The sequence below is a fragment of the Phyllobates terribilis genome, unplaced genomic scaffold (assembly GCF_046119375.1).
Source record: "Phyllobates terribilis strain yellow unplaced genomic scaffold, ASM4611937v1 Scaffold_7__3_contigs__length_470593459, whole genome shotgun sequence".
Classification (NCBI taxonomy): domain Eukaryota; kingdom Metazoa; phylum Chordata; class Amphibia; order Anura; family Dendrobatidae; genus Phyllobates; species Phyllobates terribilis.
In genome coordinates this window covers 189,955,057-189,976,549 of record NW_027362767.1, presented here as the reverse complement: position 1 = coordinate 189,976,549, position 21,493 = coordinate 189,955,057, and the positions used below count along the sequence as shown (strand labels likewise).

At 47.9% G+C, this 21,493-nt stretch overlaps 1 protein-coding gene across 1 annotated transcript in view; it reads left to right on the top strand.

Moving 5' to 3' along the window:
- The window catches only part of NHSL2 (NHS like 2), a 521,573-nt gene that overhangs the window by 1,263 nt on the left and 498,817 nt on the right, over positions 1-21,493 (top strand). The window lies entirely within an intron of this gene.

Sequence of the window (21,493 nt, the reverse complement as noted above, 5' to 3'; positions counted from 1 at the left end):
CACTGATGTACTGCAGGATGGGGCTGAGAGGACTGATATACTGCAGGATGGGGCTGTATATAAAGGCGCTGAGAGCACTGATGTACTGCAGGATGGGGCTGAGAGGACTGATATACTGCAGGATGGGGCTGTATATAAAGGCGCTGAGAGCACTGATGTACTGCAGGATGGGGCTGAGAGGACTGATATACTGCAGGATGGGGCTGTATATAAAGGCGCTGAGAGGACTGATGTACTGCAGGATGGGGCTGAGAGCACTGATGTACTGCAGGATGGGACTGAGAGGACTGATGTACTGCAGGATGGGACTGTATATAAATGGGCTGAGAGGAGTGATGTACTGCAGGATGGGGCTGAGAGGACTGATTTACTGCAGGATGGGGCTGAGAGGAGTGATGTGCTGCAGGATGGGGCTGAGAGGAGTGATGTGCTGCAGGATGGGGCTGAGAGGAGTGATGTACTGCAGGATGGGGCTGAGAGGAGTGATGTGCTGCAGGATGGGGCTGAGAGGAGTGATGTCATGCAGGATGGGGCTGAGAGGAGTGATGTACTGCAAGGTGGGGCTGAGAGGAGTGATATACTGCAGGATGGGGCTGAGAGGAGTGATGTACTGCAGGATGGGGCTGAGAGAACTGATGTACTGCAGGATGGGGCTGTATATAAATGGGCTGAGAGGACTGATGTACTGCAGGATGGGGCTGAGAGGACTGATGTACTGCAGGATGGGGCTGAGAGGAGTGATGTCATGCAGGATGGGGCTGAGAGGAGTGATGTACTGCAAGGTGGGGCTGAGAGGAGTGATATACTGCAGGATGGGGCTGAGAGGAGTGATGTACTGCAGGATGGGGCTGAGAGAACTGATGTACTGCAGGATGGGGCTGTATATAAATGGGCTGAGAGGACTGATGTACTGCAGGATGGGGCTGAGAGGAGTGATGTACTGCAGGATGGGGCTGAGGGAACTGATGTACTGCAGGATGGGGCTGAGAGGACTGATGTGCTGCATGATGAAGCTGTACAGTGGGGGAAAAAAGTATTTAGTCAGCCACCAATTGTGCAAGTTCTCCCACTTAAAAAGATGAGAGAGGCCTGTAATTGACATCATAGGTCGACCTCAACTATGAGAGACAAAATGAGAAAACAAATCCTGAAAATCACATTGTCTGATTTGGAAAGAATTTTTTTTTTCAAATTTTGGTGGAAAATAAGTATTTGGTCAATTACAAACAAGCAAGATTTCTGGCTCTCACAGACCTGTAACTTCTTCTTTAAGAGGCTCCTCTGTCCTCAACTAATTACCTGTAGTACTGGCTCCTCTGTCCTCCACTCATTACCTGTAGCACTGGCTCCTCTGTCCTCCACTCATTACCTGTAGTACTGGCTCCTCTGTCCTCCACTCATTACCTGTAGTACTGGCTCCTCTGTCCTCCACTCATTACCTGTAGTACTGGCTCCTCTGTCCTCCACTCATTACCTGTAGTACTGGCTCCTCTGTCCTCCACTCATTACCTGTAGTACTGGCTCCTCTGTCCTCCACTCATTACCTGTAGTACTGGCTCCTCTGTCCTCCACTCATTACCTGTAGTACTGGCTCCTCTGTCCTCCACTCATTACCTGTAGTACTGGCTCCTCTGTCCTCCACTCATTACCTGCAGTACTGGCTCCTCTGTCCTCCACTCATTACCTGTAGTACTGGCTCCTCTGTCCTCCACTCATTACCTGTAGTACTGGCTCCTCTGTCCTCCACTCATTACCTGTAGTACTGGCTCCTCTGTCCTCCACTCATTACCTGTAGCACTGGCTCCTCTGTCCTCCACTCATTACCTGTAGTACTGGCTCCTCTGTCCTCCACTCATTACCTGTAGTACTGGCTCCTCTGTCCTCCACTCATTACCTGTAGTACTGGCTCCTCTGTCCTCCACTCATTACCTGTAGTACTGGCTCCTCTGTCCTCCACTCATTACCTGTAGTACTGGCTCCTCTGTCCTCCACTCATTACCTGTAGCACTGGCTCCTCTGTCCTCCACTCATTACCTGTAGTACTGGCTCCTCTGTCCTCCACTCATTACCTGTAGTACTGGCTCCTCTGTCCTCCACTCATTACCTGTAGTACTGGCTCCTCTGTCCTCCACTCATTACCTGTAGTACTGGCTCCTCTGTCCTCCACTCATTACCTGTAGTACTGGCTCCTCTGTCCTCCACTCATTACCTGTAGTACTGGCTCCTCTGTCCTCCACTCATTACCTGTAGTACTGGCTCCTCTGTCCTCCACTCATTACCTGTAGTACTGGCTCCTCTGTCCTCCACTCATTACCTGTAGTACTGGCTCCTCTGTCCTCCACTCATTACCTGTAGTACTGGCTCCTCTGTCCTCCACTCATTACCTGTAGTACTGGCTCCTCTGTCCTCCACTCATTACCTGTAGTACTGGCTCCTCTGTCCTCCACTCATTACCTGTAGCACTGGCTCCTCTGTCCTCCACTCATTACCTGTAGTACTGGCTCCTCTGTCCTCCACTCATTACCTGTAGTACTGGCTCCTCTGTCCTCCACTCATTACCTGTAGTACTGGCTCCTCTGTCCTCCACTCATTACCTGTAGTACTGGCTCCTCTGTCCTCCACTCATTACCTGTAGTACTGGCTCCTCTGTCCTCCACTCATTACCTGTAGTACTGGCTCCTCTGTCCTCCACTCATTACCTGTAGTACTGGCTCCTCTGTCCTCCACTCATTACCTGTAGTACTGGCTCCTCTGTCCTCCACTCATTACCTGTAGTACTGGCACCTGTTTGAACTTGTTAGCAGTATAAAAGACACCTGTCTGCAACCTCAAGCAGTCAGGCTGTGTGCCCACGTAGCATTTTTCAAGCGTATATGCTGCGGAATTTCCGCAGCGTAAACGCTTGAAAAACGCATGTATATCCGCCCCCCATGGTCCCCAATGGGATTCCGCAAGTTCTATGCACATGCTGCGGATTTTTCCGCAGCGTTTATGCCGCGTTCAAAAATCCGCAGCATGTCATTTAATTTTGCGTTTCCGCAAGCGGAATTGCCTTTGTCCAATGCATAAAAAACGCAAGGCAATTCCGCATGTGGAAAACGCGTGATAAACGCGCGAAAAATGCGCGATTAACGCGTGCGGAATTCCGCATGCGTTTTTCCGGGAGAGGACTTGCATTTATGCAGCAGAAATTTTCTGCTTCATAAATGCAACGTGGGCACATAGCCTTACACTCCAAACTCCACTATGGTGAAGACCAAAGAGCTGTCGAAGGACACCAGAAACAAAATTGCAGCCCTGCACCAGGCTGGGAAGACTGAATCTGCAATAGGCGAGCAGCTTGGTGTGAAGAAATCAACTGCGGGAGCAATAATTAGAAAATGGAAGACATACAAGACCACTGATAATCTCCCTCGATCTGGGGCTCCACACAAGATCTCACCCTGTGGGGTCAAAATGATCTCAAGAACGATGAGCAAAAATCCCAGAACCACACGGGGGGATCTAGTGAATGACCTGCAGAGAGCTGGGACCAACATTACACAGGTTACCATCAGTAAAACACTACGCCGCCAGGGACTCAGATCCTGCAGTGCGAGACGTGTCCCCCTGCTTAAGCCATTACATGTCCGGGCCCATCTGAAGTTTGCTAGAGAGCATTTGGATGATCCAGAAGAATATTGGGAGAATATTATATGGTCAGATGAAAACAAAGTAGAACTGTTTGGTGGAAACACAACTTGTCGTGTTTGGAGGAGAAAGAATGCTGAGTTGCATCCAAAGAACACCATACCTACTGTGAAGCATGGGGGTGGCAACATCATGCTTTGGGGCTGTTTCTCAACCAACGGACCAGGACGACTGATCCCTATACATGAAAGAATGAATGGGGCCTTGTATCGTGAGATTTTGAGTGCAAACCTCTTTCCATCAGCAAGGGCATTGAAGATGAAACGTGGCTGGGTCTTTCAGCATGAAAATGATCCCAAGCACACCGCCAGGGCAATGAAGTGGCTTCGTATGAAGCATTTCAAGGTTCTGGCGTGGCCTAGCCAGTCTCCAGATCTAAACCCTATAGAAAACCTTTGGAGGGAGTTGAAAGTCCGTGTTGCCCAGCGACAGCCCCAAAACATCACTGCTCTAGAGGAGATCTGCATGGAGGAATGGGCCAACATACCAGCAACAGTGTGTGCCAACCTTGTGAAGACTTACAGCAAACGTTTCACCTCTGTCATTGCCAACAAAGGATATATAACAAAGTATTAAGATGAACTTTTGTAATTGACCAAATACGTATTTTCCACCAAAATTTGAAAAAAAATTATTTCTAAATCAGAGAATGTGATTTTCAGGATTTGTTTTCTCATTTTGTCTCTCATAGTTGAGGTCGACCTATAATGTTAATTACAGGCCAACCTCATCTTTTAAAGTGGGAGAACTTGCACAATTGGTGGCTGACTAAATACTTTTTTTCCCCACTGTATATAAAGGGGCTGAGAGCACTGATGTACTGCAGGATGGGGCTGTATATAAAGGGGCTGAGAGCACTGATGTACTGCAGGATGGGGCTGTATATAAATGGGCTGAGAGGACTGATGTACTGCAGGATGGGGCTGAGAGGACTGATGTACTGCAGGATGGGGCTGAGAGGACTGATGTACTGCAGGATGGGGCTGAGAGGACTGATGTACTGCAGGATGGGGCTGAGAGGACTGATGTACTGCAGGATGGGGCTGAGAGGAGTGATGTACTGCAGGATGGGGCTGAGAGGACTGATGTACTGCAGGATGAAGCTGTGTATAAAGGGGCTGAGAGCACTGATGTACTGCAGGATGGGGCTGAGAGCACTGATGTACTGCAGGATGGGGCTGAGAGCACTGATGTACTGCAGGATGAAGCTGTATATAAAGGGGCTGAGAGGACTGATGTACTGCAGAATGGGGCTGTATATAAAGAGGCTAAGAGCACTGATGTACTGCAAGATGGGGCTGTATATAAAGGGGCTGAGAGCACTGATGTACTGCAGGATAGGGCTGTATATAAAGGGGCTGAAAGGACTAAGGTACTGTGGGATGGGATTGTATATAAAGGGGCTGAGAGGAGTGATGTACTGCAGGATGTGACTGTATATAAAGGGGCTGAGAGAAGTGATTTACTGCAGAATGGGGCAGTATATAGATGGCTGAGAGAAGTGAAGTACATGATATTGGTGTATGTAGAGGAGGCTGAGCGGATTAGTGTATATAGATGGCTGAGAGGAGTGATTTACTGCAGGATGGGGCTGTATATAGATTGCTGAGAGGAGTGATGTACTGCAGGATGGTATTGTATATAGATGGCTGAGAGCAGTGATTTACTGCAGGATGGGGCTGTATATAAAGGGGCTGAGAGGAGTGATGTACTGCAGGATGGAGATGTATATAGATGGCTGAGAGGAGTGGTGTACTGCAGGATGGGGCTGTATATAGATGGCTGAGAGGAGTGATGTACTGCAGGATGGGAATGTATATAGATGGCTGAGAGGAGTGGTGTACTGCAGGATGGGGCTGTATATAAAGGGGCTGAGAGGAGTGATGTACTGCAGGATGGGGATGTATATAGATGGCTGAGAGGAGTGGTGTACTGCAGGATGGGGCTGTATATAGATGGCTGAGAGGAGTGATGTACTGCAGGATGGGAATGTATATAGATAGCTGAGAGGAGTGGTGTACTGCAGGATGGGGCTGTATATAGATGGCTGAGAGGAGTGATGTACTGCAGGATGGGAATGTATATAGATGGCTGAGAGGAGTGGTGTACTGCAGGATGGGGCTGTATATAAAGGGGCTGAGAGGAGTGATGTACTGCAGGATGGGGCTGTATATAGATGGCTGAGAGGAGTGGTGTACTGCAGGATGGGGCTGTATATAGATGGCTGAGAGGAGTGATGTACTGCAGGATGGTATTGTATATCGATGGCTGAGAGGAGTGATTTACTGCAGGATGGGGCTATATATAAAGGGGCTGAGAGGACTGATGTACTGTAGGATGGGGATGTATATAGATGGCTGAGAGGAGTGGTGTACTTCAGTATGGGGCCGTATATAAAGGGGCTGAGAGGAGTGGTGTACTGCAGGATGGGGCTGTATATAGATGGCTGAGAGGAGTGGTGTACTGCAGGATGGGGCTGTATATATAGGGGCTGAGAGGAGTGGTGTACTGCAGGATGGGGCTGTATATAGATGGCTGAGAGGAGTGAAGAAGAGGAGGCTGAGAGGATTGGTGGACTGCAGGGTTGCATTGTATATAGATGAGTCTGAAAGGAATGGGGTACTGCAGAATGATATTGTTTATAGAGGAGGCTTGCAGGAATAAACCATCTGCAGCCGCATCATCATCTGTGAGATGCACCCACACATCAGTACGCCTCTCCATGCTATTCCCTGGAGAGAAGCCCTTGTGGGTCAGCAGATGCCATTGTCCATGGGCGGCTCTGACAGGTGAGATCGCTTATTGGCTCAGTATTATTCATACACTAGTCCTTGGGTTGTTGAGCGTTGCTCTCACAGTGCCTCCGTTTGGGCATCTAATGATGCAGCAGAAAGAGTCTGAGAGTTCTATGATAAGTTTTTGGTAGTCGCCTCTCGGACACACGCTGCCTACTCCGTGCTAGATGAGACCCCAGCCTAAGGGTGGGCCGCGGCTCTCATGGGTCAGTGCTTTGTGCTTACACCCCAGGCCAAAATTTGACCGGCATCCTGAGTTTTTAAAAGAATCGTGTCATAAAATTTATTTTTTTAAATATTTGGAATTTGTTGTTTTTTTTTTTTAGCGCATTCATTGAACTGTTGTAATATTTTTTTTACTTTAGCCACTGGAGGCTACCGTTTCATTTGCTGATGTGTAAGTGTCAGAGCGCGGCACTTACCCCAAAGACCGGCAGCCCCAGACTATGGGACACAGGGTCAGACACAGAGCACAATCTCCTGTACTGTGGCCTCATGCGCTGTGAACTGGGCAATAAACTACTGCAATAAAGTACCTTGCTGAGACAGTGAAGTCCATATCTTATTTATTATGCGCTGCTTCTATACCGCCGTCCTATTCCACAGCAGTCCATCGAGGTACAAGACCAGGAGACCCGAGGGTCCAAATCTGGCCTCTCCAAGAGTTTCCATGGGGCCCGGCGACCCAGCAGCTCCAAATGTCTCCATGGGTTCTAGGTGAACGGTGGGTCCCTCCTAGCAACCTCAAAACAACATATCCATGGGGCCAGGCGACTTCTTCATCCTCTCCTGGACTCCCCAAAATGTATCCATGTCTCTCTGATGGTTAATGAGCAGATCTGTATCTTTCCAGTCAGGGCCGGTACCCTAAGGATAGAATCATATAGAATTCAAATCTGTGTCTCTTTGGATGCCATGCAATCCATCTGCTGTCCTGGAGGATGTCTCTCATTCTTCTTCTAAAGTCTTTCTGATGTTCCTTGATTTTCTGTCCCAAGTCTGACTGCTACAGAAGTACATCTCCTTTTTTTAAGTACACATCCACAGGTCAAAGGTCATTAGTCACATGTCAGAGGTAAATGTGCAGGGCTCAGCTATCATTGTTTTAGCTAATCTACAATTTGTCATTAGCATAGTAAACATGATTGTTTCCAAAAGAATAGAATTCAACATTCAGGGTTATACAAATACTGGTCTGTTCTTATTGACCAGACACAAATACACAAAGATAACAGGGTATTTCTCTTGGATCAACAAATCTAAATGTCTTTTTTATTAAGATTTCAGGCTGTATCGTCACAATCACCCTATAATATATTGTAATATGCAAATATAGGCAGGTGTGGAAAAATGCTGCAGAGTAAGAAGCTTTTAGAATAGAAGTTTTCATAGTTTATTTTTTATCAATTAACAAAATGCAAAGTAAATGAGCAAGAGCGAAATGTAAATCCCATCAGTACTTGCTGCGAGCACCTTTTCCCTTCAAAACAACAATTCTTCTGGGTACACTTACACACAGTCAAGGGTTATGTAGGATTGTAGTCGTCTATGAGTAATCAATTATAGGTAAGTTAAAATAGTTATTCACTAAAACAGAAACAGCTGTGTAGGAGGCTTAAAACTGGGTGAGAATTAGCCAAACTCTGCTACCAAGATGAGGGTGTAATAGACTGCTTCATGTAGAAGCTTTGAGATGATATAACCCCACTAGTATCCTGTGACTGTGGAAATACCATCTGGTTATCAAACTTATACTACATGATGTGTGACTAATGTAATTTGTGTTATGTTTGTGATGCAGCAGATCTGATCCAGATGTGAGATGATCCAGATGTGAGGCTAGAGGATATCATGCCTCATAGAGTTGTGTGAGTGATGACAAATAGCTGGGATACATGATGCTTCATGCATAGTGTCACTGGTTAGCAGGTTAACGGTCTGAGGTATCGCCAGAAGGCGAGCGCTTTGCCCTATATAGCTGGTCAAACGGCCGGGTCATGAGTGTGGGGTCAGCCCGGCGTCCATCCTCACGCTATTTGTAGCTTCTTAAAGAGTATAAAAAGGGGTCTTTCTGAGGTCAGGATACTGTCATACAAATACTGCAGTTACTGGAGGAAGATGAGCTGAGAACACTGGAGTCAGGGCTAGCTAGAAGTAGGGGTGAGGAAGCGCTAGCTGTTACATTGCATCAGATAGAGGAGCATCAAAACTCCAGCCTGAACTGCAGTTATGAGATTTGTCCCAGGTGGAGGACGCCAGCACACCTGCACAAGAGAGCCACATTTAGAGTGGTGAGCAATACCTCGACAGAGGGGAGCAGTGAGGCTTTTTGTTTGTAAGGAGTACACCCAAATGTCACAAGACCCAACTGTTTTACCTCTGTTCGAGTTTAACTGTTGCCTCATAGAAGACTGTCTTAATTACCTCCTTGTGATTAAAGTTCTTTACAGGAAGTCCCCGAATTATGAACATCTGACTTTGTATGACCTCTAGTTACAAACATCAGATGTTAAAAATGCCTCCTCCAGAAATCTAATATACTCACCTCACTGCTGACCTCTCCGCCTCTGTCTGCTCCTCTTCTTTCTGCCATCATGCCCCACATCTATAGCCTCTTTACTATAAGCCAGGCTCCCAGCTCCAGGTAGGAGCTCACTACGAATCTCAAGATTGCATTGTCACTGCCACATGCATTAAACTCAGCCTGGATGCAGCCGGAAGCCCTGGCCTATAGTGAAGAGGCCGGAGAGGTGGTGTGCCCGCCAATGGAAAGAAGAGGACTGAACGGCGAGGTGGGTATTGGTTAAAAATAAAATAAAAAAATATACTCCCCCTTCTGGCTGTCCCACTGCTCACCGTCCAGCCCTCTTCTTTCCACTGTCGTATCTCCAAGACTTCCGTCACATCCAGGCCTCATCACATCCAGGCCTCGGAGGTCAGTACATGTCATAAGGTTGTGACTTTGCAAACCTCCAAGGCCTGGGTGCAGCCAGAAGCCCTGGCCTACAGAAAAGAGGTCCTAGACGCCGAGCACCAGACAACGGAAATAAGAGGTCCAAACTGCGAGCGGTGAGGCGGCCGGAGAATTGAGTATTGGATAAATAAAAAAATAAATGATATTCCCCTCTCCGGAAACACCGCTGCTAGATGTCTGTTCTTCTTTCTGCTGTCTCGTACTGCACCTCCAAGACTTACAGCCATGTGTAGGCCCCAGAAGACACTGCGCATCATAAGGTTGTAACACAGGTACTTTAGATGCAGTGACACAGAAACACAGAGCAGCCAGTACAGGGTTAAATAACAAGGGGGATTTACTGTAACAGGGTCAATCTCCACGCAGGGAGTAACAGGGAATATATGGGGACAACAAGGGAAGTAGCAGGTAATATGCTATAACTGACAATCCACAGTTGGGCTAGATGTAGCAGAGTCAACATGGTTGTAATCGGCAGTTTTTTCACTTAGCTGACTCTTGCTCCTCACAAGGCAGTTGCCGGCTGGTGCCGGTGTTGCTTTCTTCCGGATTCCCCACCTAAACAATGCTCCGTCTTCTGGCGGCAGCGGTCGGTCTCCGGTTTGACCCGCTGAGCCCTTAGTCCATAGCAGTGCACCTCACTTGCTCGGCTCCACGGACCCTGCGTCTCTTCTCCCTCTAGTCGGGCTTGACTCCCACTGTCCACTGCCGCTTTTCCCGCGCAAAAACTCCTTTTTCTTCCTCTTCCTAGACACGCACCCAGCTCCCCGGTCACCTGACTCCTCAGCTCTCTCTCTCTGGACACACCCCAGCTTCCCTGTCACCTGACTCCTCAGCTCTCTCTCTGGACACACCCCAGCTTCCCTGTCACCTGACTCCTCAGCTCTCTCTCTCTGGACACACCCCAGCTTCCCTGTCACCTGACTCCTCAGCTCTCTCTCTCTGGACACACCCCAGCTTCCCTGTCACCTGACTCCTCAGCTCTCTCTCTGGACACACCCCAGCTTCCCGGTCACTTGACTCCTGTCTCGTAGTCTGTCTTCCCCCTTCAACAAGAGGCATGGCCCCAGCAGTTCCGGATCCCTTGTTTTGAAAGTACTTACACCCCAGTCTTCCCCCTTACAAGGTCACAACATCAGCCTTTGAGTCCTGGCCGTGAAGAAGCTGTAGATGCAGCGCGCCCAAAGACGATACCGTATTAGTTTTTTGCTGGCCCTGTTCTACCTTGCATACTTATCCGGTTTATGAACAAAGTTATAGAACGTATCTAGTTTGTAACCCGGGGACGGCCGGTATATCCACATTCATCCGTTATAACATTAAACCCATTAACAGGTACATTGAATAATATTGCGTGTTTCATGACATTGCCGCCAATCAGAGGTGCCTGTGTCACGTTAATTGTTGGTTCTTGAGTTTTACGTGTTAGAAATATGGTAACAATCTTTGTGACTGTCACAAGGATTAATCGTTCAGAGTAGCTGTATGCGCAGAAGTTACAGCCTAGAAATTCATTATCCAGCAAAGACAACTTATGCACTTTCACTACGGTCATGGTGGCCTCTTTAGTGATTCATACGGGGACGTAAACTAACCAGACTGATCCCACAGCTACTGTAGCATAAATTGCTGAAAAATGCTGGCTATAATAGAAAGGTGTGAAGACACTCAGTGCATCGCAACTTGTGGAGTATGGGGTTACATGGCCACAGACTAGTCCGAGTTTTCACACTGACCACTGCTGTAAGTAACTATTATTGCCTTGTAAACATATATTTATTATGGTTACTTATATAGCGCTATCATATTCCACAGCGCTTTACAGGTATTGTCATCACTGTCCCCAAGGGTTGACAACCTAAGTTCCCTATCAGTCTTTGGAGTGTGGGAGGAACCCGGAAGAAACCCATGAAACACCCAGAGAACATACAAACTCCTTCCAGATGTTGTCCTTGGTGGGATTTTAACCCAGGACCCCAAAGCTGCAAAGCAACAGTGCTAACCACTGAACCACCGTGCTGCCCAGCTGTGGGGAGCTGGCTGTCAATCAGCATGACGTGGGCAGTCGCTCTGTTGACAGAGCAGGCTGGAAGAGGGAGAGCTGCTCTGTTGACATCACTGGCAGGATCGGTCAATGACCGCCTGGTGCTGGGCAGAACAGGCAGTTAGATGGCAACTACCTGCCTGTTAGCTGTTAGGGCTGTAGTAAAAAAAAAAAGTCCTGGATAAACCCTCTAATTCTAGGTCTCCTTTGTAGTATCAGTATTTGTCCTTTCAAGCAGGCAACCAGCCAGGACAAGGCATGGGAAAAGGACATGTCAAAACATTCAGTTTCCCGATTCATGTGGTCGGATTCCAAAACAAGCAGTGCTTGTAGGAAACATCTCGATCCAGATTTTCTTTCCTATCAACAGAATAATGTCCATTCCACAAAGCTGTTGCGTTACCCCATCCTGGTTGTCACATTATGTGGTGATATCTCTGGAGCTTCAATGGATCCCAGTGATTCTGGCATTTTGGTGCTTTTTTCATAACACATTGTGCTTCATGTTTGTGTTAAATTTAAGTCGATTTGATTTGTGTTTATAAAAATAAACTAATTTTAGAAAAATTAGCAATTTTTGAACCTTGAGTTTTTATACCTTTTTAAACAATAATTTCACAAAAACACATAAAATGAGAAATAACATTTACCACTTCTCTACTTCGTCATCATCTATTTTTTATTTTTGCTGGGACATTTGAAGGCTTCTAAGTTTAGCAGCAATATTTAATCTTTCCAACAAAATTTACAAAACCTATTTTTTAGGGACTAATTCGCTTTTAAAGTAAGATAAGAAACAAGTCTATATGTCAGAAATCCCCCAACAAGACCCTATTTTAAAAACTGTACACCCGAAAGTATTGAAAACTGAATCCAGGAAGTTTATCACCCCAAGTGGTGCTTCACATGAACATATGCTGTTTGCATGGATTTATATAGTGTGACCAAGTTGTCAAGCACTTTCCAAGTGATGCTAAAATTGCTTGTCAACCCACATGCGGAAATGCAAGTGAAGAACGCTTGACAAACGCTTCTACCTGGCAGGAAAAACGCATGTACAATCCGCATGTACAATCCGCATGTACAATCCGCATGTACAATCCGCATGTACAATCAGCATGTATAATCAGCATGTACAATCAGCATGTAAAATCAGCATGTAAAATCCGCATGTAAAATCCGCATGTACAATCCGCATGTACAATCAGCATGTAAAATCAGCATGTAAAATCCGCATGTACAATCCGCATGTACAATCCGCATGTACAATCCGCATGTACAATCCGCATGTACAATCCGCATGTACAATCAGCATGTAAAATCCGCATGCGTTTTTTCCTGGCAGGGAGATGCGGAAAAAAATCTGCAGCATTTCTGCATCGTGGGCACATAGCCTAAAAGCAGCTTGTTGCTCACTAAGCCGGCACCGTTAAGGTAGATGTGAGGAAGGATGGAGGCTGCAGGTTCGAAATAATAAAATACTGATAGATTTCTTAGAAGAACTATAATTAATAGTTACTGTGAAGAATATTCAAGATAATTCCATGTCAATCATTGTGCACTGTTTGGCAGGAGTTATAGAGGTCTACAAATGCAAATCTGAATTAGACACTTCAGCAGCAGGGGAGGGGACTGAGAGGCAGGGAGTGACATACCTCCCAGCAGCTGTGAACTGCACAGGCAGACCCCCCCCCCCCCCCAGGCCAATCGGCCTTTTGTGTAAGATATTATAATTCAACACCGAGTTATAGTAATATGATACATCCCAGTGATAAACCAACTAGACTTTTGGAAACCCAAGAGAATGGGGTATGTCTCCCTAGCTTTCAGCACAGTCCAGCGCTTAGGGAAAAGGAGATACACGGCACAGCTTTGCAGGGGCCCCTCGGCCCCGGTGCTTCGTATCCACGTGTAGCAGGGGCCCAGCTGGGTCCGATGACACCAGAGCCGGCTCTCTAGGACCGTCCATTAAGGAGGTATAGCTCATTGTAGTTTTTGGGAGTTTTTCCCAGGAAAGAACAGGGGTGGAGATTTAAGTCCAACCAGGGGGCTGTTGTGGGAGTGACCCAGAGAGGTTAAGAGTGCCTGCAGCTAGAGCCCAGTGTCTTTATTTCCTGGGGAGGCCATGTTGTGTGGAAGAAGTCCGGCAATAAAGAGAGGGCCCATAAGCCTCCCATGTGGTAGCTCTTCCCTCGAAAGACAGGTCGTCAATCTGACTGGTATCTGACTCTTAATAACTGCTTTATATCTTTTGTACCCATACTATTGTGTTTGCAACTCTGACCATTGTGTATGTATAATCCTTATGTATATAGTGTAATGTCTAGTGCGCCCCTAAGGCGATTAAATATATATGACTCGCCCAGGGGGATATGGGGGAAACTCGGTATCCAGGCCTTTACCTTCTTGGGATGTCACGGCGGTCGGCTCCCGGGCCCGTACCCTGGGGTCACTCTTTAAAAGGGGGGTTTTGTTAACAATTTTGTCTCGTTTGGTTTCTGGTAATGGGTACCAGCGCTGCTGCAGACCTCTGGGAGTGATGGGATGGCAGCTGTGGTGTTTCTGCTCCCCACAGGTGGAGCGGGCCCCCGGGGCAGGGTTGATGAAAGGGATGCAGGTGAGAGGTGGCCCAGCCGCGCCAGAGGAGAATAACAGACACGCACACAGGGGGTTCGCTTCAGTACCTTTACTAGTGTAGATGGCAGGTACGGTCCAGGGTACTTGATAGGAAGGGTGCACTTCTGGACTCTCCACAGTGAGCAGGTATAAGGCCTCCTGATCCGTTTCTTCCTCTCTCTCTGAAGTTTCTGACCAGCCTGAAACTAGGCCTAGCTTCTGTACTCTTTCACTCTCTTCACCTGCATGCTTGGTGGTAAGAACTTTCTTCAGGCTACCACTATCCCTGGACGCTGGGGCCTTCGTGGTTCCTAGTTCTTTAAATGATTGTAGCTTCAGCTTGACCAGGGGTTTAGAATCCACCTGGTATACCGGTTATTCCTACTGGGCGTTGAGGACCCCGTAGGCGCGGACCCGGTGTCCGACTTGTGTTCTGGGGTAAGCCTAAGATGCTCCTCTGCCCCCATAACTCCTCTCACTCTTCTCCTTGCCTCCGGCCCCGCTCTAGGCCCCCAGGGCTTCAGCACGTGCTTTAGGCCCTGGCTGGTCCTCAGCCCAGCAGCTCACATGCTGCTTCTCCACTGATCTCTGTGCCAGCACACACACTGACCGCCTAACTCCACCCTCCAGTATATATATATCCCTAACAGGCTCCCTCTGGTGGTATGAGGTGAAAGGGTGGAGGTGTCTGTTATGTAATGAGGGCCTCTTGTGGAGAAGTCCATCCATGCACCCTTTTGGGTCCTGTGGTACCTGTGGTAGCAGGGTGCCACATATAATTTAACCTTGGGCTGCTCTTTTATCTCGATCCACGATCTCTCACGTCTGTTGTTCGGTCCAACGAACACGCTATTGGGCGGGTTTCTAGCCAGATATAAATCGGCGGGTTTCTAGCCCGTTATATCTAAAAGAAACTGGTGGCAGCTCTACCAGGCTGACAAGGTTCTGCTTCACTGGAGCTAGAGAAGGAGCCTTTCAGCCTGTCAGGGGCGTGAGTGAGTGTGGTGCCACGTCATTGACGGAGTGGGCCACCTCTTCTCATTCCCTTGTGCCTTTCTGTACCAGTGTGGTGTCTGTGTAGAACTGTATCAGTCTGACCTTACGCGTCCTCGAGAGGGTGCGAAATGTCACGTTGGTGCAAAGGTTGTCTGTAAAAGGATGAAGTTGGTGCCGGGAATTAAAACAGTGCTCCTCAGCTATGTACCTGAGGAAGTGGACGGGACGTCCACGAAACGCGTAGTAATCGTAGCTCTTAGAAATAAACTACAAGATTGTTAAATATATACAATCTCTCGTCAAATTTCTTCACCACGGAGGAGCGCGTTTTTTATTCCCGGCACCAACTTCATCCTTTTACAGACAACCTTACAAGATCCCTAGGGATTCTGTGCTGGCTGCAGCCCTTTGCTACAAATTCTTACATGATTTGTGCATTACACAACTTATAAAGGTGAGCACATTTTCTTTTACCTACTTGGTTGTTGTTGGATAACAGCGCTATTACGCCCCTATCTCTCTACTTATTTACATTGGTGATCCTTCTGATGTAATAGTGACGTCAGGCAAGTGGCGGGGTGTGGGTCCATCAAAAGTGGGGGCAGCGGTGGGATTCTGCGGGGTCTCTCTGTTGCCATTTCTTCACATTGGTGGTGGTGGTGGGATTCTGCGGGGTCTCTCTGCTGCCATTTCATCACATTGGTGGTGGTGGTGGGATTCTGCGGGGTCTCTCTGCTGCCATTTCATCACATTGGTGGTGGTGGTGGGATTCTGCGGGGTCTCTCTGCTGCCATTTCATCACATTGGTGGTGGTGATGGGATTCTGCGGGGTCTCTCTGCTGCCATTTCATCACATTGGTGGTGGTGGTGGGATTCTGCGGGGTCTCTCTGCTGCCATTTCTTCACATTGGTGGTGGTGGTGGGATTCTGCGGAGTCTCTCTGTTGCCATTTCTTCACATTGGTGGCAGCGGTGGGATTCTGCGGGGTCTCTCTGCTGCCATTTCATCACATTGGTGGTGGTGGTGGGATTCTGCGGGGTCTCTCTGCTGCCATTTCATCACATTGGTGGTGGTGGTGGGATTCTGTGGGGTCTCTCTGTTGCCATTTCTTCACATTGGTGGCAGCGGTGGGATTCTGCGGGGTCTCTCTGCTGCCATTTCATCACATTGGTGGTGGTGGTGGGATTCTGTGGGGTCTCTCTGTTGCCATTTCATCACATTGGTGGCAGCGGTGGGATTCTGCAGGGTCTCTCTGTTGCCATTTCTTCACATTGGTGGCAGCGGTGGGATTCTGCAGGGTCTCTCTGTTGCCATTTCTTCACATTGGTGGCAGCGGTGGGATTCTGCGGGGTCTCTCTGTTGCCATTTCTTCACATTGGTGGCAGCGGTGGGATTCTGCGGGGTCTCTCTGTTGCCATTTCTTCACATTGGTGGCAGCGTTGGGATTCTGCGGGGTCTCTCTGCTGCCATATCTTCACATTGGTGGCAGCGTTGGGATTCTGCGGGGTCTCTCTGTTGCCATTTCTTCACATTGGTGGCAGCGTTGGGATTCTGCGGGGTCTCTCTGTTGCCATATCTTCACATTGGTGGCAGCGTTGGGATTCTGCGGGGTCTCTCTGTTGCCATATCTTCACATTGGTGGTGGTGGTGGGATTCTGCGGGGTCTCTCTGTTGCCATATCTTCACATTGGTGGTGGTGGTGGGATTCTGCGGGGTCTCTCTGTTGCCATTTAATCACAGTTACATATTGTTACATAGTTAATAAGGCTGAACATAGACAAATGGTCCATCAAGTTCGTCGCGAACACGCCGCACACGCCACCGCCGGGATCAGCCGAATGATTCACTGACAGCCCTATCTAATGTCAGGGATTCCTCAGGCAGAATTGCAGCAGACAACCTCTGTACTATAAGATCGATGTCACAGAACCAAATGACAAACTCCGCTCTGCACCTGTATAATGCCGAGCTTACCGACGCACCAGATCCTGATACAACATGGCCTCATTATACTGAATGACTGGTCTGAGAAGACGGGATACAGGAACAGGGAAAAGGAGCAGAGCGGAGTCAAGCGGCGTCAGCAGGCAGCGCAGCATGGCAGAGCACAGCAGAGCGGCATGAGCAGGCAGAGCAGAGCGGCATGAGCAGGCAGAGCGCAGCAGCACGGCGTGACATTACCACCCTCCCGATGCGATAGCATTGGGCCTCCATCTAGAACATATATAATTAGAGTATACCACTGTTGCGTTGTACACAATGCAAAGACCAATATTACCAAAATTACTACTTTACAAAGCCCAAAAATATACAGCTACACAATGTCCTCTACCATCACCACTACACCATGAGTACATCATATTATAATATGACCATTGCCTCTACATAACACCGCCATACAAATACCACTGCATGACTGAAATGCATTAAGCTGTTACTAAATAAAAAAAACTCGATTGAAAAGACTGATATTACCGCCATGCTGTGACCATATAGTGTCAGATACTAGTGATGGGCGAGCACTAAAATGCTCGGGTGCTCGTTGCTCGGGTCGAGCACATTGGAATACCCGGGCGCTCGACCCGAGCAACGAGCCCAATGTAAGTCTATGGGAAACTCGAGCATTTTTCAGGCGGCTCCCCCCGGCGGTCTGCAGAGGGCCTAAAAATTGCCCAAATCGATGGGAACAGTGCTCAAATGACATGGGAACAGCATGAGGAAGATCCCTGGAAGCATCTCTGACTCCCAGGTCACTGCTGTCAACAATGTGGTCAGAGTATTACGCCACTTTTACCGACTCACAATAAAACATACAAAAACGAAACCATAATGGATTTTCCTGGGAAATATGTTAAGGAACATCCTTTCCAGGGTAATGACTTGTATATAAGGCAAAATAAATAATTAAAAACAAAAATCCTCCTCCACACCTTGGGCTATGTTCACACGTAGCAATTTTGATGCGTTTTTGCACTTTTGCATTGCTTTCAACCGTGACAAATGCATTCACTGGGAAATGTCATTTTAACATTTTACAACCTTATCTGGCCATGTGGTGTGTGACACATCATCAGACACATCCTGTTTCATTAATGATGAAGGGACTCTGAAAGTCACAAAGCCTATTTTTATAGGGCCATCAGGCGGCCTTTACTATTCTTAAAGGGCCAGCAGTCGGCACTCACTGTTGTTAGAGAGCCATCATCTGGCTATGTTTTATTGTTCCCATTACTAAAGAGTGGGTCTCCTATACTGTTATTGCATATGCAGTGAGTGGCAGGGCTGCCCAAAATTTGGATGCACCCCAATGCCCCTTGGAAGAGATGTGGAGGTCAGAGGGCCTCCTGAAAACAATGTTCCCATTATTAGGAAGTGGGTCTCCCATTGTGTTTGCCTATGCAGTGAATGCAAAGGCTGCCCAAAATTGGGAGGCACTCCAATGCCCCTTGGAAGAGACGTGGAGGAGGGCCTCATAAAAGATGTTCCCATTAGAAAGGAGCGGGCCTCATACTTGTGATGCCCATGCACTAAGTGTGTGGGCTGACAAACATTTACCCCTGGGGGGTATACATGAACATACTGTATAAAAAATTTTTTTATGGGCATCATAAACACCCTTTAAAAAAATTATGTGAGTGTTGCATCACGGACCACGGTCACCCTGGTGATATGGGGGTGGAGGATAAGGATGAGGAGAAGGAGCAGGACAAGAGCAAATAGCCCAAATCAGGAAGCGTATACCCATGTGTGGGTGTGAAGAGGTGCATGGGAATACACCTTCCAAAAATAGACACTGGATTTGAGTTTATCTTACGCTGCTATCATTCGGTGGTGTTGAGAAGTCTGGCCCAATCCAGCCCTTGTTTATTTTTATAAGAGTCAGCCTGTCAGCATTTTCAGTTGACAGGCGGATGCGCTTATCAGTTATAATTCCACCAGAAGCACTAAAAACCCGCTCTGATAAAATGCTAGCGGCAGGGCAGGCCAGGACCTCCAAGGCGTAGAGAGCCAGTTCATTCCACGTATCCAGCTTGGATACCCAATAATTATAAGGCACAGAGGTATCACGGAGGACGTTGGTACGGTCGGCAAGGTACTCCCTCAGCATCTTCCAAAACTTTGCACTCCTTGTGAGAGTACCCCACACCTCAGGGCCTGTGCGATGGGAAGGCTGAGAAAACTCTCCCAGAACTTTGACAGTGTTCCCCTGCCTCTGCTGGATTGGAGTTGTGTCTCTCTCGCCTATACTCCTTGGTTGTCCAACGAACTGTGCCCTCTGCCGCCAGCGTTTTCAGATGGGAATTTTTTTAATAGTTCCGCAACAAGGGCCTTCTGGTACTGCCCCATTTTTGTAGACCTGTCCGCCTCAGGAATAAGGGATAGAAAGTTCTCCTTGTAGCGTGGATCTAGAAGTGTCACCAACCAGTAATGACTGTCACCCAAAATTTTGAGAACACAAGGGTCATGGGAAAGGCAGTGTAACATAAACTCAGCCATGTGTGCCAGACTACTAACAGGCAAGACTTCCGTGTCCTCACCAAGAGGATGACTGACCATGCTCTCCTCCTCCTCTTCCTCTCTGTCCTCTGGCCATCCACGCTGAACAAACGTTATGACAGTTGTTCAGGTAGTACCTTTTGTAGCGCATGAAACTAGCTCCTGTTCTTCCTCCTCCTCCTCTTCCTCATTGTCCCCCAATCCACGTCGGGATGAGATGAGGCTTGGCTGTGTGTAATCACCATGTATTGGTCCTTGCTCCATCTCATCGTGCTCCGCCTGCAATGCATCCTCTTTGATTGTGAGCAGAGAGCGTTTCAGAAGACAGAGAAGCGGGATGGTGACGCTAATTATGGCTTCATCGCCGCTCACCATCTTGGTGGAGTCCTCAAAGTTTTGGAGGATGGTACATATGTCTGACATCCATGTGCACTCCTGAGGTCTTATGTGTGGAGTCTGAACTGAATACCGACGGCCTTGTTGATGCTGGTACTCAAAAACTGCCCTCTTCTGCTCACAAATCCTTCCCAACATCTGCAGTGTAGAGTTCCAATGCATGGGGACATCACACACCAGTCGGTGTGCCGGAAGCTGCAAACGCTGCTGAAACACGACAACGGCCAGGGGTTGTATATGTGATCCGTGTGATGGACAAAGCACAGTTTTAAGTAGCTAGATTTCTAGCGCTGTAATATGGAAAGGACCTGGCTGTATTCTGCAGTGCCAAAAAGCAAATGGCACAGAACAACGGTCTTCTCTGGATTACTTTTTAAGCAAATAATGAGGATTAAGATCCAAAGAAAAGTATTCCTGGCCCCTGAGACCTGGGCCTTTGTATAGAAATATCTAACAACAGCAGAAGGCAGAATTGGAATGGAGCCTCTCGTGCTATATGCACTGCCGTCTGCTATATACACAGCCTGCCTATATATTCTGCCTGCCTGATATCTCTGCAGATGGATAAGTCCTCAGAAGGACTGTTTGTTAAGATGGATATGTGTAATGTACGGTTTTTCTCCCTACACTACCTAATACACAAGCAAATCTCTCCCTAGCTCAGCAGTACCTCTCCCTACACTGTCTGATCTGGAGTGACTGTGACGAGCATGGCAGCGCCAGGTCTGATATACACCTGATGACGCTGTGCGGCCAGCCAATCACTATAATGCCACAACCACCATGGCTACTGCATTACAGTGCATGCCAGACAATCCCCGCATGTTCATTGACTCTGTAAAGTGCGCCAAACATGCAGGGAGGAGACCCGAGCATCCGCCGAGCAACCCCGGAAATACTCAGCGAGCACCGAGCATCTCGAGTACTGAGATGGTTGGGTGAGTACCGAGTACTTGTGAGTATGCTCGCTCATCACTAGTCACCACTTCTGTATTTATCATCTACTCCTGACTTTGGTTACAAATACTGATGTACAGGGTCGGACTGGGGTGTCTGGGGCCCACAGGGAGAACTGACTCTAGGGGCCCACCTACAGCCATATGCAAATATCTGTTATCCGCTCTCCCTGTTATAGTGGAGCATTGACTGGCGGCTCCTGCACATCTACTGGGCGACACTAACTGGGATGTACCATTACGGTAGTTTGCATTAAAGGGCTTCTTTGGTTAAAACAAGTTATCACCAATCCATGGGATCCACAGGATCGGTGATCACTTATTGATCGTTTGGGTCCGAACATTGGAAAATGCACCTATCGGAAGAATGGGGAAGTTTCATCCCTGACAGGACACTTATCCCCATTTTAAAATGCAGCGGCAGGTGGGACGTCTGACCGCAGCTCTATTCATTCTCTTTGGGGCTTCCAAAAAAGAGCAGCGCTCACAGTCACTGAGGGAATGAATGGATCAGTGGTCGCATCTCACA